The sequence below is a fragment of the Netta rufina genome, assembly GCF_964035555.1.
Source record: "Netta rufina genome assembly, chromosome: 1".
In the NCBI taxonomy this organism is placed as follows: Eukaryota; Metazoa; Chordata; class Aves; order Anseriformes; family Anatidae; genus Netta; species Netta rufina.
In genome coordinates, this window is record NC_140123.1 from 30,616,702 (window position 1) to 30,628,824 (window position 12,123).

Below are 12,123 nucleotides of genomic sequence, written 5' to 3' on the forward strand. Positions count from 1 at the left end.
GACAAGAGGTGAGTGTGAAGGCAGTGAGGGAAGAGACAGATACTAGAAACACTCAGGTAGGGCATCAAGCCAAAAAAAAAAAAAACAAAACACACCATAATTCAGTTTTCTATAAAATGTTAAATATTCTGGGTAAAACTATGGAAACAGTTAGTTATTAGGGCATGAAAAATCCAGGGGCCATGCCACAGGTGAAAACAAAGCAGTGTGGTCAATGCACCTTACCATGCAGGCAAGATCATCTCCATCCCAGGACCTCTCAAGATTCACCCAGCAGGCTACACGAAACCATGAAACCAACAATAGATCTAACAAAACTGCACTTCAACAGGTGATTTTCATACAGAGAAACCAGGGAAATTGTCAAAGAAGCTAATGAAGATGGACATTAGTTTGAGGATGATGGGATGGGCAAGGAGTTGGCTCACGGTGAGAAACCCAGCTTTGGTCCCTTAGGAGAGCATCATGCCAGAGGGAACCAGCTGGCGGAATTCCTTGAAGACTGATTTTGGGTTTGCTTTCGTTAAATACACACATGACTATTGGCACAAACAAATGGGAGTGTGCTGATGAAGTGTGCTTTAATGCATTGTCACCGCAGAGTATTTTTTTGGGAAGAACTGGATGAGTTTAAGGGGTGGGGTAGGACGTGTGAGATGAAATGGGATAGCACAGAACTGCAAAGTGGTGCAGAAAGGAAATTCTGCGCTGTGCTCCGGGAAATCGGTCCACTGAAAGTCACCCAGGCTGGAGAGGTCTAAGCACCGGACTTGACTGTGGACCCTGAATGTGAGGAGCCTATGATAAATGCAAAGTAGTCCCAGTAGGTACCGGGCTGGTATGGAAGAAGGATGTACTTGGAGCAGCAGTGAAGGTTCTGGCAAGCCCAGATCCAACTCCATTTTCTCACTTTCAGGAAAGATAATTTTTACTGAGATCAAGTGTAGTTAAGGATGTAACACTGGGCTGGGGGAAAAAACGACCTAACTGATGAAAAATAGAAAGTTTTGGCTTGTTTTCCTTAATGAAACTGAGGGGAGCTCTGGTTGCTGTCTAGCCCCAAAGGAAGGACATAAGCTGGGGAGATGGTGCACACAAAAGCCAATGGGTTTGAACTGGCTGTTATTGACTAGGGCTGGGAACTGGAGGATGTCTCCAATCTGAGAGCAGCGGGGCTGTCCCTCAGCCTTCAGAGGGAGGCAAGCGCCCAGATGGCCAGAGGACAGGGTTTGGGGAGGGTGAGAAAGAAAGAGCTGTAAGCAAAGCCTGGAGGCTGTGTGAATTTAATTCCCACCTCGTCTTCCCCTGTTTGAGTAGCCAGTAATCCCTCCGTGAGCCTCACAGAGGACTCTGTTTGCTCTGTGCTCTATCAATGTTTATCTCACTCGCAGCAGAGAAAACAAACCCGGGAAATGGGAATTTCACTCGGAGGAGAAATGCGGCAGTGCCCTGGCTCCCAAGCTGTGAAGGGCAGAGCTGCCTCCAGGTTTCAGCAGGCTGTCCTCCAACCATCTTCCATTCACCCTCCGGACGTTGTTGGGAACGAGAGCTAAATAGCTCCTCGCCTGTTTCATAATGGAGAAACGAGCCTCTGTAAGAGGTAAGACACTTCCTTTTCTTTGCTCGAAACATCATGAACTTTCAAACTTGGCAAGGCTCTTTCAAGTTCGATCTAATAATAAACCCCAACCTTCCATCGCACAAAAGCAATGAGGCTGAACTTGCCTGAACTTGCCGCGGGGAGCTGAGATCCAAAGCTCTGTCATTCCTTCAAAAGCCGTTCTCCTCTTTGCAAGGACAGGATGTTGTTGTCATCCTCGCTGTTTGCTCAGCCTCCCTTCCTCGTGATGAAATCCCTCTATAGCGACTCTGGAGGTCCTCCTCCAGCTCCGTTTCGGGCATACAATGCGCTGCCCAACCAAATCCCCGCTCTTTTCTATGAGTGATTTATGGAGCCTCCAAGGACATTGAGACTCAGCACATTCTCTCTTTTCCAAACGTTGGTGAGCACGGTACTTTTCCTGCCAGTGGGAACCTGAAAGACCTGATGGGCTTTTCTGGCAGGACTTGTCGCTGCTGGAAGGGGCGCCAAGCCGCCTGCGGAGCAAGAGGAAGCACAAATATCCATGTGCTTTGACTTCCACTGGGAGCTGCGGAAAAAAATATTTTGACTTGATTTTACAGCTCAGATTCTTGTTAGCACAATGCGAGCGCTCGGCCAGCAATCAGAAATGCACTTGCTTCATTTGCATCATCTGCTTGGTTCCCATTCAGTTATTAGGCAGAATTGATGTTAGAAGAAGGACAACAACAAGAAAACCCAAAAAATAACCACCACACTAAAGACGAGCAAAATACTTTTCCTTGCAGTACCTTTTTTTTTTTTTTCCCTAAAAAAAAAAAAAAGAAAGACTTCTGTCGTCATGAGGTGTTTATACTGGGAGGGAGAAGGGGAGTTTGCAGTGTTTGTTCTAGGTATCTAAATTTAAATGACTAACTTAAGCACATAATCTCCCTGGGCTGCCTATAAAAACCAATGGAGAGGGAAGGGTTCCTCTAGAGAGCAGTTCAAAGGCTCCTGCTTAAGTGAGCAATATTTTATTACCACGCTGTGCAATATAACAGGTGTTTAGAGCTACATTTTTATTTTACCTTCTTGCATGCTCCTGTTCTCCAGGACAATGTGAAAAGTACAAGAAGTTCTCTGTATGTCTGCATTTGTTATCCACTGCCTTTCGTCGTGCAAATCACCATGCTAGCAGAGCTCAAGGGAATGAATTAGGTGACTCCCTTTCCCCCTCCTGGGAACCCTTTCTGACATATGAAAACAAAAAACCCTCTCAGATCTTGGCTCTGAAGCCCAGCAGCTGTACCTGGGCAGGTGTGGAGATCACTGTTGAAAATCCATCCCTTGTATTTGGAGACAGAAGGTGAACTGGGACTCGCGTGGGCTTGACTAAAATCTCATGGAAGTTGGGAAGCCCGTGATCTAGGAGCTATTACACCAAATTATTCCCCACGCCACCTTGTCCATCATCCTATTTGCAGTGGGGAGCACCAGTAGATGCTTCTGGTGAAGGTTGGAATGGGTTTGCAATTTATGCACTGCGGCACTTGGCCACATCCTAATCCTCCAAACAGAAAATAGCTCAAGTCAGCTCTGACATATGGATGTTAGCTTCCCTTCTACATGTTATATTAACATTAACTATGCAAAATATACGTTTTCTTGCTGCCCATATAATAGGCAGAAGCTGTAACTACAACACCCATCTTTAGAGAGGCAGCGTTTTTATAAGAAGAATAGGGGGAAAGAGGTTATACAAAACTACTGAGTCCTCGGAGAGCTGTTATCAAGTGAGCCCTGTCAAACTGGGAGGATTTATCGAGCTGCTTCCCTAGAGATATGGCCTGAATTCAGAACTGTTCCGTATTTTCATTAATAAAGTGGATGAAGGAGTGGAGAGCCCCTTTGTTAGAGTTTCAGCTAAAAGCAAGGGACGCTAGGGGGGAGAGGATTAGTGCTTGGGAGAGCTCAGTAATTAGGGGAACGGCCTGTAAATAAGAAGGATGCAATTTAGCGAAGACAAGTGCAAATCTGCACTTAGGTTGAAATAATCAGCTGCAGAGGTACACAGTGGGACAGGGCAGCCAGGTAGCACCGGGGTAGCACAGCTGGAGGCTGTGATGGAGCAATGCCACAGCAACAGAAGGAAGAAGGAACGGGCTGGGTGGTGCAGGCAGGGATGTCATGAGGGTTAATCCCTTCGGCTACATCACTGGGACCAGTTTCTGGCATCACACCTCAGGAAAGATGAGGATGCTGTTCCTAGGGGAGCAACACGGCCGAGAGGGTGTATACAGAGCTGCAGCTATGGGGGATGAAGGAAAGCATTTGTTTTTAGCCTGGGGAAGGCAAGGCTGAAGGGAGACATGATAACAATCTCTGAGAGCACTTAGCTTGCCAAAAAGAGGAAGGTGGTGAACTATTCTGCGTCCAGAAATTATCCTCTGTGGTTTAACCATGATTTCGTGTGGTTAGAAGAAAAAAAAAGAAAGAGGGAGAGAGAAATTGAGATGGCAGATAAGTTGACTTTACTGCTTTACTTATGAAGTGCCTTGGGGCATAAAGCACATGATCAAACATAGTCGAGTTACTGCAGCTTAATGAGTTATTGCCTGTTGGCTGAACCATGCTAATTAACCATGTGCGTGCTCTCAGCCTGCCTCGATTGCTGGATGAAATGGGCTTGCTTAAGTACTTGTGCTTTACTTCGCAGAGGAGGCAGGCAGGAGGCTTTGCATAAGGTCAGTGATTACAGCTCAGCTGGTGGGGGGTGACTTCGAAGGGCTGGAAACTTGTCCTTGGCGCTCAGCAGTTAGATCTGGGCATACAAAATGGGAGGTGACAAAGGAGGAGGAGCAGAAAACAGACCTAAACATATAAATCGTGCTAATTCACATGCTTATGGCAGTAGGAGAGTGGCTCCGTATGAATATATTGGAAATGTAGTGACAGTGAGTTCTGGAAAAGAACTCATTGGTTTTTGTTTGGAAAGGCTTGTAACATGGTAATTAAAAAATATAGCAGTAAGTACGCTACAGAACACTGCATGCTACTGAACAAACAGTTACTTTTCATTTCTCTCCTGTTTTGCTAGTGTTTTCAAGTATATTAACCTTTTTGTCTCATTTCTTCATGCTTCCCTCTGATTATCTCTCATAGCCATCAGTGAGGCTGTTGTTTCTCCTTGCTATGAGCCTTCTTCTTCCTTCCACCGTGATGAGCAGTAGCTGATGGAGTGGAGCCTTCCTGGTGGTGGTATGCATGGGGTATACAGAGCTCAGCGTTTCTTCTGATGTGCTTTTTTCCTTCCCTCCATCCTTCCTCCCTGCTCTTTGCAGCTGTTTTTCCACTGCTATCACCAGTTTGAATTGTGTTGCTAAGAATGAACATTTGGATTTCACAATACTTAGGGAAGTGTTTTGTTTGCAGCAGTATTTATGTCTGGATGCTGCGTGTTGCCTCTTTTAAAGCTCCTCACTCATTTCCCTATAACATGCCACTTAGGGAGGCAGCGGATTTGGCAGATACGCCTAGCAGACCTACCTGACAAGTGCCATGTGAAATGGAAGCAGAGACTTGTGCTTTGCTGGTTCATCGCTGTTTAACAGGCTCACATAAATTAGCCTGGAAAGGACCTCACGAGCTTATCTTGTTCCTTTCTCTGCTCAGGGCGGGATCAAATACATCACTGCCTTTTCTGACCGATGTTTGCCTAACCTCTTTTTGAAGCCCTGCAGTGGTGCAAACTTCATGCTCTTGGAGCTTGAAGTTTGCTTTCCTATCTGTAACCACCCCATCTGACCCAAAATACGTAGCATGTGACGGCTTACATGCAGCTGACCCCAAACCAGCCAGGCTACATTCATTTGCTGCTGCAATCCTTGCAGTTTTCTGGAGGAGACAGAAATGCTAGAAATCTTCATAAAGATGTTTTGACAGCATATCTCTTTTGTAATCTAATTTAGTCTAAAGTTGATTGTTTTTCCTCCAGGACATAGATTTTTGCACTGGGAGAGAACGTACAACATACCCGGAGCTGTAATGCTACAGTAGTAATGCATATGCTGCATTTCTTGAGTACCTATGACATGAAAACAAATTTTCACTCGCTGTTTTCGTAGCTGTGTCTGGTGTATGAGGAAGGAGGTGCTGTTTTGTACCTATCCAGTGCTGGGCTTCCTTGCTTACTCGGCCGCATGCTCTAGACCAAGGACGTATGATTTAGTTGGAGCTGAGATTTAGCCTGAGTCTAGGGAGTCTGCCTGCTGCAGGATGGAAATAATTGGCATCTGCATGAAGTTCATATCCAGAGGTGGATCTGCAGTGGGGGAAAGTCTGTGGCTGACTGGAGCTGGCGTTTGTCTTATCTCTAGCTTTGCTGCAAAGAAATTTTATCTCAAAAGAGTAATCTCTGCAGAGTTCTTCCAGTGTTGCTAATCCTCCTCCGGTATTACCAAGGAAATATCAGACGATAACTGCTCCGTGGAGATCCTCAGTGAAAGAGTCACACAAGAAGAACGTGAGAACTGCAGAGCAGACTGCATTTCCAGTTATGTGAGAGCAACTGCACATCTACAAGTAGCTGCAAACTGTGACGCTGGCACAGTTCTGTCACGTCCTTCAGGAAATACCTCTTGTACAGACAGACCCTAGTACAGAGAGCGAGATTAAAAAACAAACAAATCATTTTCTCGCCCTGCATGCAAGGAAGAATGGTATGCACGCTGGAAAAATGGGGATTGAGCTAGGATATTAGATGAAAGAAAGCCCATTTCTCATGCAATCAGTAGTGAGCTTCTGGGATTTATTCCTGCAGAAGACTGTTGGTGCAGCATGTTCAAGAAGCACTTAGATAAATTCATGGGCAGCAGGTCTGTGAAGAGATACCAAAGGGAATAAGCAGTATTGAGCTCGTAATAATCCTTATGCAGCATGTCCTACCACCACCAGCAGAGGCAAAATATGGGTTGAGGTGGGCCACCGGTCTGATCTCAGTAGAGCAGGTCTGATGTTCTTATGAGCTGCATCTCCTTCCCATCCTGACTGCCCTGCACGTGACTTCAAAGCCAAACCTACTTTCTGCTGGGTTAAAAAGTGTTATTTGCTGTTTTTTTTTTCACAAAACTGGAGCTGGCCTATGGGAAAATGGGTAACTGGGGCCATTGTGCTAAAGGATGCCAGATCTAGGTTAAGGGTACTTAGTTCTACTGACATCTTTGTGCAACAGCAGTGACAGAGGAAGGTTGGTGACAGCAAAGCACAGCCTGGGAGCACCTAGCTGTTCCCCAAAACATGATGGGGTGTGTGTCTGGTTTCCTCATTCGCTGCTCCACGAGGGGAGAGGGGGGACACACCGACAGACATGCAGCTTCTCTATTTTTGCTTTCGCGGCGTTTGGCGAGGGCTGGAAACGTGATGTATTTTCCAGAGCTCAGAGCATCAAATATTTCTCAGTAGTGTCACAAACAACATTGTTTCAGGTCTGTGAGGGATTTACAGACCAGAGCCAAAGACCCTTGAAATCGATATCAATAATTCTGCCTCTCGAGCTGAAGGCAAATCTCCCACGGCTATCAAGGGCAGTGGTTTTTTACACCCCCTCTATCAGGAGGCAAGACCATCATAATTAGCTGCTAATTGAGAGGCCTGCCTCTGAAAAGCACAATTTCAGAGAACAAAGAGCCAGAGAAGCCCATTTCTAGGGCTAATTGGAATTAATTCATAGCTATAAGTAGAAGGGCTCCCACAGTCCTGGGACTCTCTCTTGCCCTCTCCTGAAACACCGGTCTAAACACATGCAAACCAATCATGGGGGCTCAGCGTGACTTGTATGGCTCTTGTGTGATACAGAAATAACACTGCTTGCTGAAAATGAGTGTAATTGTATAATTTTCATATTTTTTTCCTCTTTCCTTCTGCCTCAGTCCCCAGCAGCCCTTCAGGTAGTGAGGACTCAGTCCGCAGCTTGCTGTCTGGATGTGGTCTCTTAAAAGCCTTCTGGAGCCAGTTTTATTCTTTAAGAACTGAAGTTAAACAAACCAAAAAAAAATCTGTACAGTAAACATCTCAGTAATAGGTCAACCTATGGCACTCATATCTTGTTTGAGATCACCACGTCTCTTTTCTTTGTGTTTAAGCAACCACTCACTGGTCCCAGCGCCTCCCATTGCTTGGGCACTGAGTCAATATAAGGGCACTCCGGAGAGAAAATGAACTAAACTGTTCCCTTCTGACAGCCAGAGCTTTCCAAATACCCCCATTCTGGGTGCTCCCATTTTTGTTTTCCTTGTATCAGGTGCTTTTGAGATGAGCTGATGTTTTTCAGAAGGTATTGAACACCTGTCTTTGGAAGACCGCATTTACTTCAAGTTGCTCCAAGTCAGGGACCCAAAAAAGACTGAGACAATAATTGATTTGGAAAAATGCAGGATATCACATTCTTGTTAGCGATAATCTTGTTGTGCAGGAGGTGCCTCACTGAATTCTGCTGGGCTGGCCTCCCCGTGGAAGGATGTCCAACAAACCTTAGAAAATTCACAGTTTAACTGTGGGTGTCGGAAGCTGATGCTGCTAAAGCAAACAATTCAGTTTAACAGGAAAGAGAAGTGTGTGCTGCTCAGTAGTTGTGATGTGCCTCACTTTTGGATCCAAATATAGTTGCACTTCTATATCTTTAGATCTGAACTGGAAATCTGGTGTGTGATGCCCCTGAGGGTGTGTGCTGGGGTGCATGTGAGCATCACATTGTTGAAATCAAGAGATCTCCTTGAGCACCTTTAGATTTCCTGCTGAAGGAAAGTGATTTTCTGGAAGACTTTCCAAAGGATTTTCTGCCCACAGATACTCATCTGTGTTTTTAAGTTGCCAGAAGAATTTTTTCTCTATTTCCATCTGGTCACATTTCCATCTGACCCAGAGGACCAAAGGTGTCCCCTCAAACTTTCCTATCACTTAGGGCCATGCTTTGCCAGGATCCCACTAAAGGTTTAGGGAGAGCTTGAGCCTTCAGGTGCCACGTGCTAGGTGGAAGCAACTTGGATGGCAGAGGGCTGGTTTGTATGGGGTTACCAAACACAGCATCGCTCCTTTACTCAGCCTTTGCTCCTGCCCTGCCACCACACGCTGGTACAGGTGATCAACCTACCACTTCTGACCTGGCCTGTGCTGTAGCAACCCCAGTGCTCCTCACCACGGGACCCTCCCATTGCTTCCTGGCGATCTTTCCCTTGCCAAACTTCTGGATTCCCTGTGCTGTCTTGGGTCACTTCAATAATGCTGCTGCAGTCCTGCAGACAAGCCCAGAGGAGACGGCTCGACAAGGTCCCAGGCAGCTCTCTGTTGCTGAGCAGCAGAATTTCCTTCCCCTTTACACATCAAATTCCTTCTGCATTGCCTGCAATCCTACCTTCAGCTGCTGCTTGAAAAACTGAGGAATAGTCTCAGTGGGACTCGTGGTTTTCCATTAAGTCCCAGTGGCTCACATTTGCCTGATTTGTTTGTATCTGCAGTGGATCACGTTTCTTGTATTAGGTCAGCAAAGCTATTTAAGTTGAACAGAAGTGTAATTTTAAGGACTTTAAAGCTATTTGTTTTTAACGTCTCACTGATTTAGCCCATAGCAGAGCAATCAGATGACTACAGAGCCAACTGATTGCTGGGCACTGTGCTCCTCCTGACCTTAAATCTCTCCCTCCTCAAGGCATGGAGCATGGTATCAAATGCAAACTCTTTCCACGGGCTGCAGAAGTTTCTTTAACACCTTTTTTTTGTTTTTCCACTTTGCACGCAAATGAACGGGATTAGTCGTGGAACCAGAGATATGAAATACCATTATGATGGTGCTGGGACTGTGCTGTACCTAAGTGATACCATATGTTGGCCTGCTTCTAGCAGTGTTTACTGTGTGACTACATCGGCTCAGTAGGGATCTGTCTGGAAAAACAGTCAGGGTGGAAAAGAATAGCTGAAGAGAGCCTTCTGAGCAAACGCTGACAGAGCTGCTAAGGGGCAATGCCAGAACCATCGTCTTTGATGACTTTGTTTCCAAACCAGCCAACCTACAGAATTGGTTATGACCAGAAAAGGAAGAAGGCTGTTCCAAAATACATTCAGGAAATGTCTTTGCCCCTCATTACTCAGTCTGTAGGCAATGATGGTCATCAACCTTGGAGAAGGCGCCCAGCCAAAATACCAAATACCACTTTGGCGTAACACGGCATGCCAGGAGACCGAAAACTGAGATGGGATGGAAACCTAAAGCTTGCAAGTGGCTCCAAGTTTTCTATCTAAATCCCATCTGCCATATTAAGGAGTGCCTGTAGATTTCAATGCTTGCACGATCCTTCTTTCTGTAGGACCGTCAGACAAACTTCCTACACCCTGTCTGAAAACCAAAGGTGGTAATGACAAAAGTCTCATTGCCAGTTTTGGACACGTGCTTAACAATTAGCTGGCCACAGCTTGGTCTTTTATGAAGGGAAATAAATCCAGTGATGTCTTTATAAATATGCACAAGTGGAACGTGGTTGATACCTCATTTATAAATCATAATTACCGCAGTTATAACACTTCTAGCTTAAACAGAACTCGTGTCACATCGTTCCCTAAACATTTCATTTTTGAAGTCTTTTGTTTGCTCCCTCATGAGGCTCAAAATGTACCAGAATCTGAAATATATTTGATCCAGTCCTGCAGCTGCCACCCTAACAAACACATAAATAAAACAAGGATTCTGTGAATGGGAATCCAAAGCAGTTGTGGGGAGGATTAGGAATTAGTGAAGGATGATTCTGTCATTGTTCTCCTAATTGATAAAAGACAGGCCACGGTTATTTTGAATAAAGCTGTTACCACACAAGCCTCAAGCAACTCAGCAGAAGATCCTGTGTAATGGAGAAGAACTGCTTCTGGGTGTTGACCATGTTCCTGTGAAGTTACTCGATGCCAGCTACTCAAAAATAAGGAGCAAAGTGAATGAGGCAGTACCTCTGTGTCCTCTTTTTAAGCTTAACCGAGAGAATTGCTTTCAGATGAATCCACCTCATTTTTTTTTTCTCTAAAAATTTCCTTTCCTGAGCCGCACCTCCTCTGTGCCTGAGCTTCTTCGCAGCCCTGCCACAGCCCCACAACGTGCTCTGGTGCTGCATTGCTCCTGCCTGCTCGGTCACTGTCCCCTTACACAGCCAAGAAGGCCCTGAGCCAAGACAAAAGCATCTCTGCACGATCCCCTCCCAGACCAATTCTCCATCCAACGCTTCTCCATCACCTGAAGATGACACCAAGCAGATTGATGTTTAAAGCAGCTAAGTAGATGGGGTTAGATTACAAAGAATGCAAGGTAGCTTTACAAGGTGTACTTAGAAATGTGTGTCTGTATTTGCTCTGAACATCAGCACTTCTGTTGAATACCTCTGCACGTTCAAATGGAATTCAAAAGAAAACATATGAAAGGGAGCAGCACACTTACACAGTGTGTGAGCATCATCCTAAAGCAGAAGTCCTACCTTAGAGGACAAAAAGAAGGTGACTGGCAACTCAAAGCAGTCATCTGTTAATGCAAAGGGGATTTAAGCATGGGATTCAGAAGCAGCTTATCTCTGTGGGGCGTCTGAGCAAATCTGAGCACAGACCTTACTAACTTGGTCTTCTGAGAGATCCCAAGACAAACCGACTGCTGAGCCCCAAAGCCTCTCAAGGAACTGGGTGGGATCATGCGTGTGGCACAACCCATATGAGCTTTCACCCAGTTCCACCATGCCAGCTTTTGGAGATGATGTGCAGGGTGAAGACCAGCCCAGTCCTTTGAGGCTGAAGTGCTGGCTGTTGGTTTAGAGCTGTAGCAGCACCTGTCTGGTTGGTGGGCATTAGCCTCAGGTGGGGGAGAAGGAGAAAGACTCCTTGGTGATACTGGAGTAAAGAAGGATGAGAGCCACCAAAGGGCTTAAGAGGTTGTGCTCCTCCATAAACAGTCCCATAGAAAGTTAGACATCACACCGAGTGAGTTCCCATGAAGTATGTCTTGTCTTCTTCCCAGCCCCACTGTGGAACTATCTCCATCCTCCCAAGGCTGCTCTAGATGCCAAATTTGCCTTTAACATCAATGTTTGGACCCAAGACCACATCACACCCAGCTGCAGTTGCCTTTGTGAGAAAGGCCCCCAAGGAATTTTTAAGTTCTTGCATGTGAGATGAGAAATGGCCATCTTTGAACCTGAACTGCTCTCCTTTTCCCCCTCCCCCAAAAGCAAGTGTGTAAACAAACCAGCCAAAGGCGGAGGTTTTGATTTTCCTTGCATTCTTCCAGCTCGGACCTCCTGTCCTTCCCCTCATGCCAGTCAGGAAAGAAAAAGAAATGCTCTGTTTCTGCTCATTTGGCAGCTGCTAGCGAGCCTGCATGAGAAGTGAAGAGTGATGTGCTGGGGAAATCTGATTCCCAGTGCCACAAGGACCTGCAAGGAAACGAGAACTGCTGCATATATCCAGAGGAGCTAAATGGTCACAGCGATCCCCTAAAAGTCCAAGGAAAGCATTTGATACTCTTTAAGTGGTCAGCATGA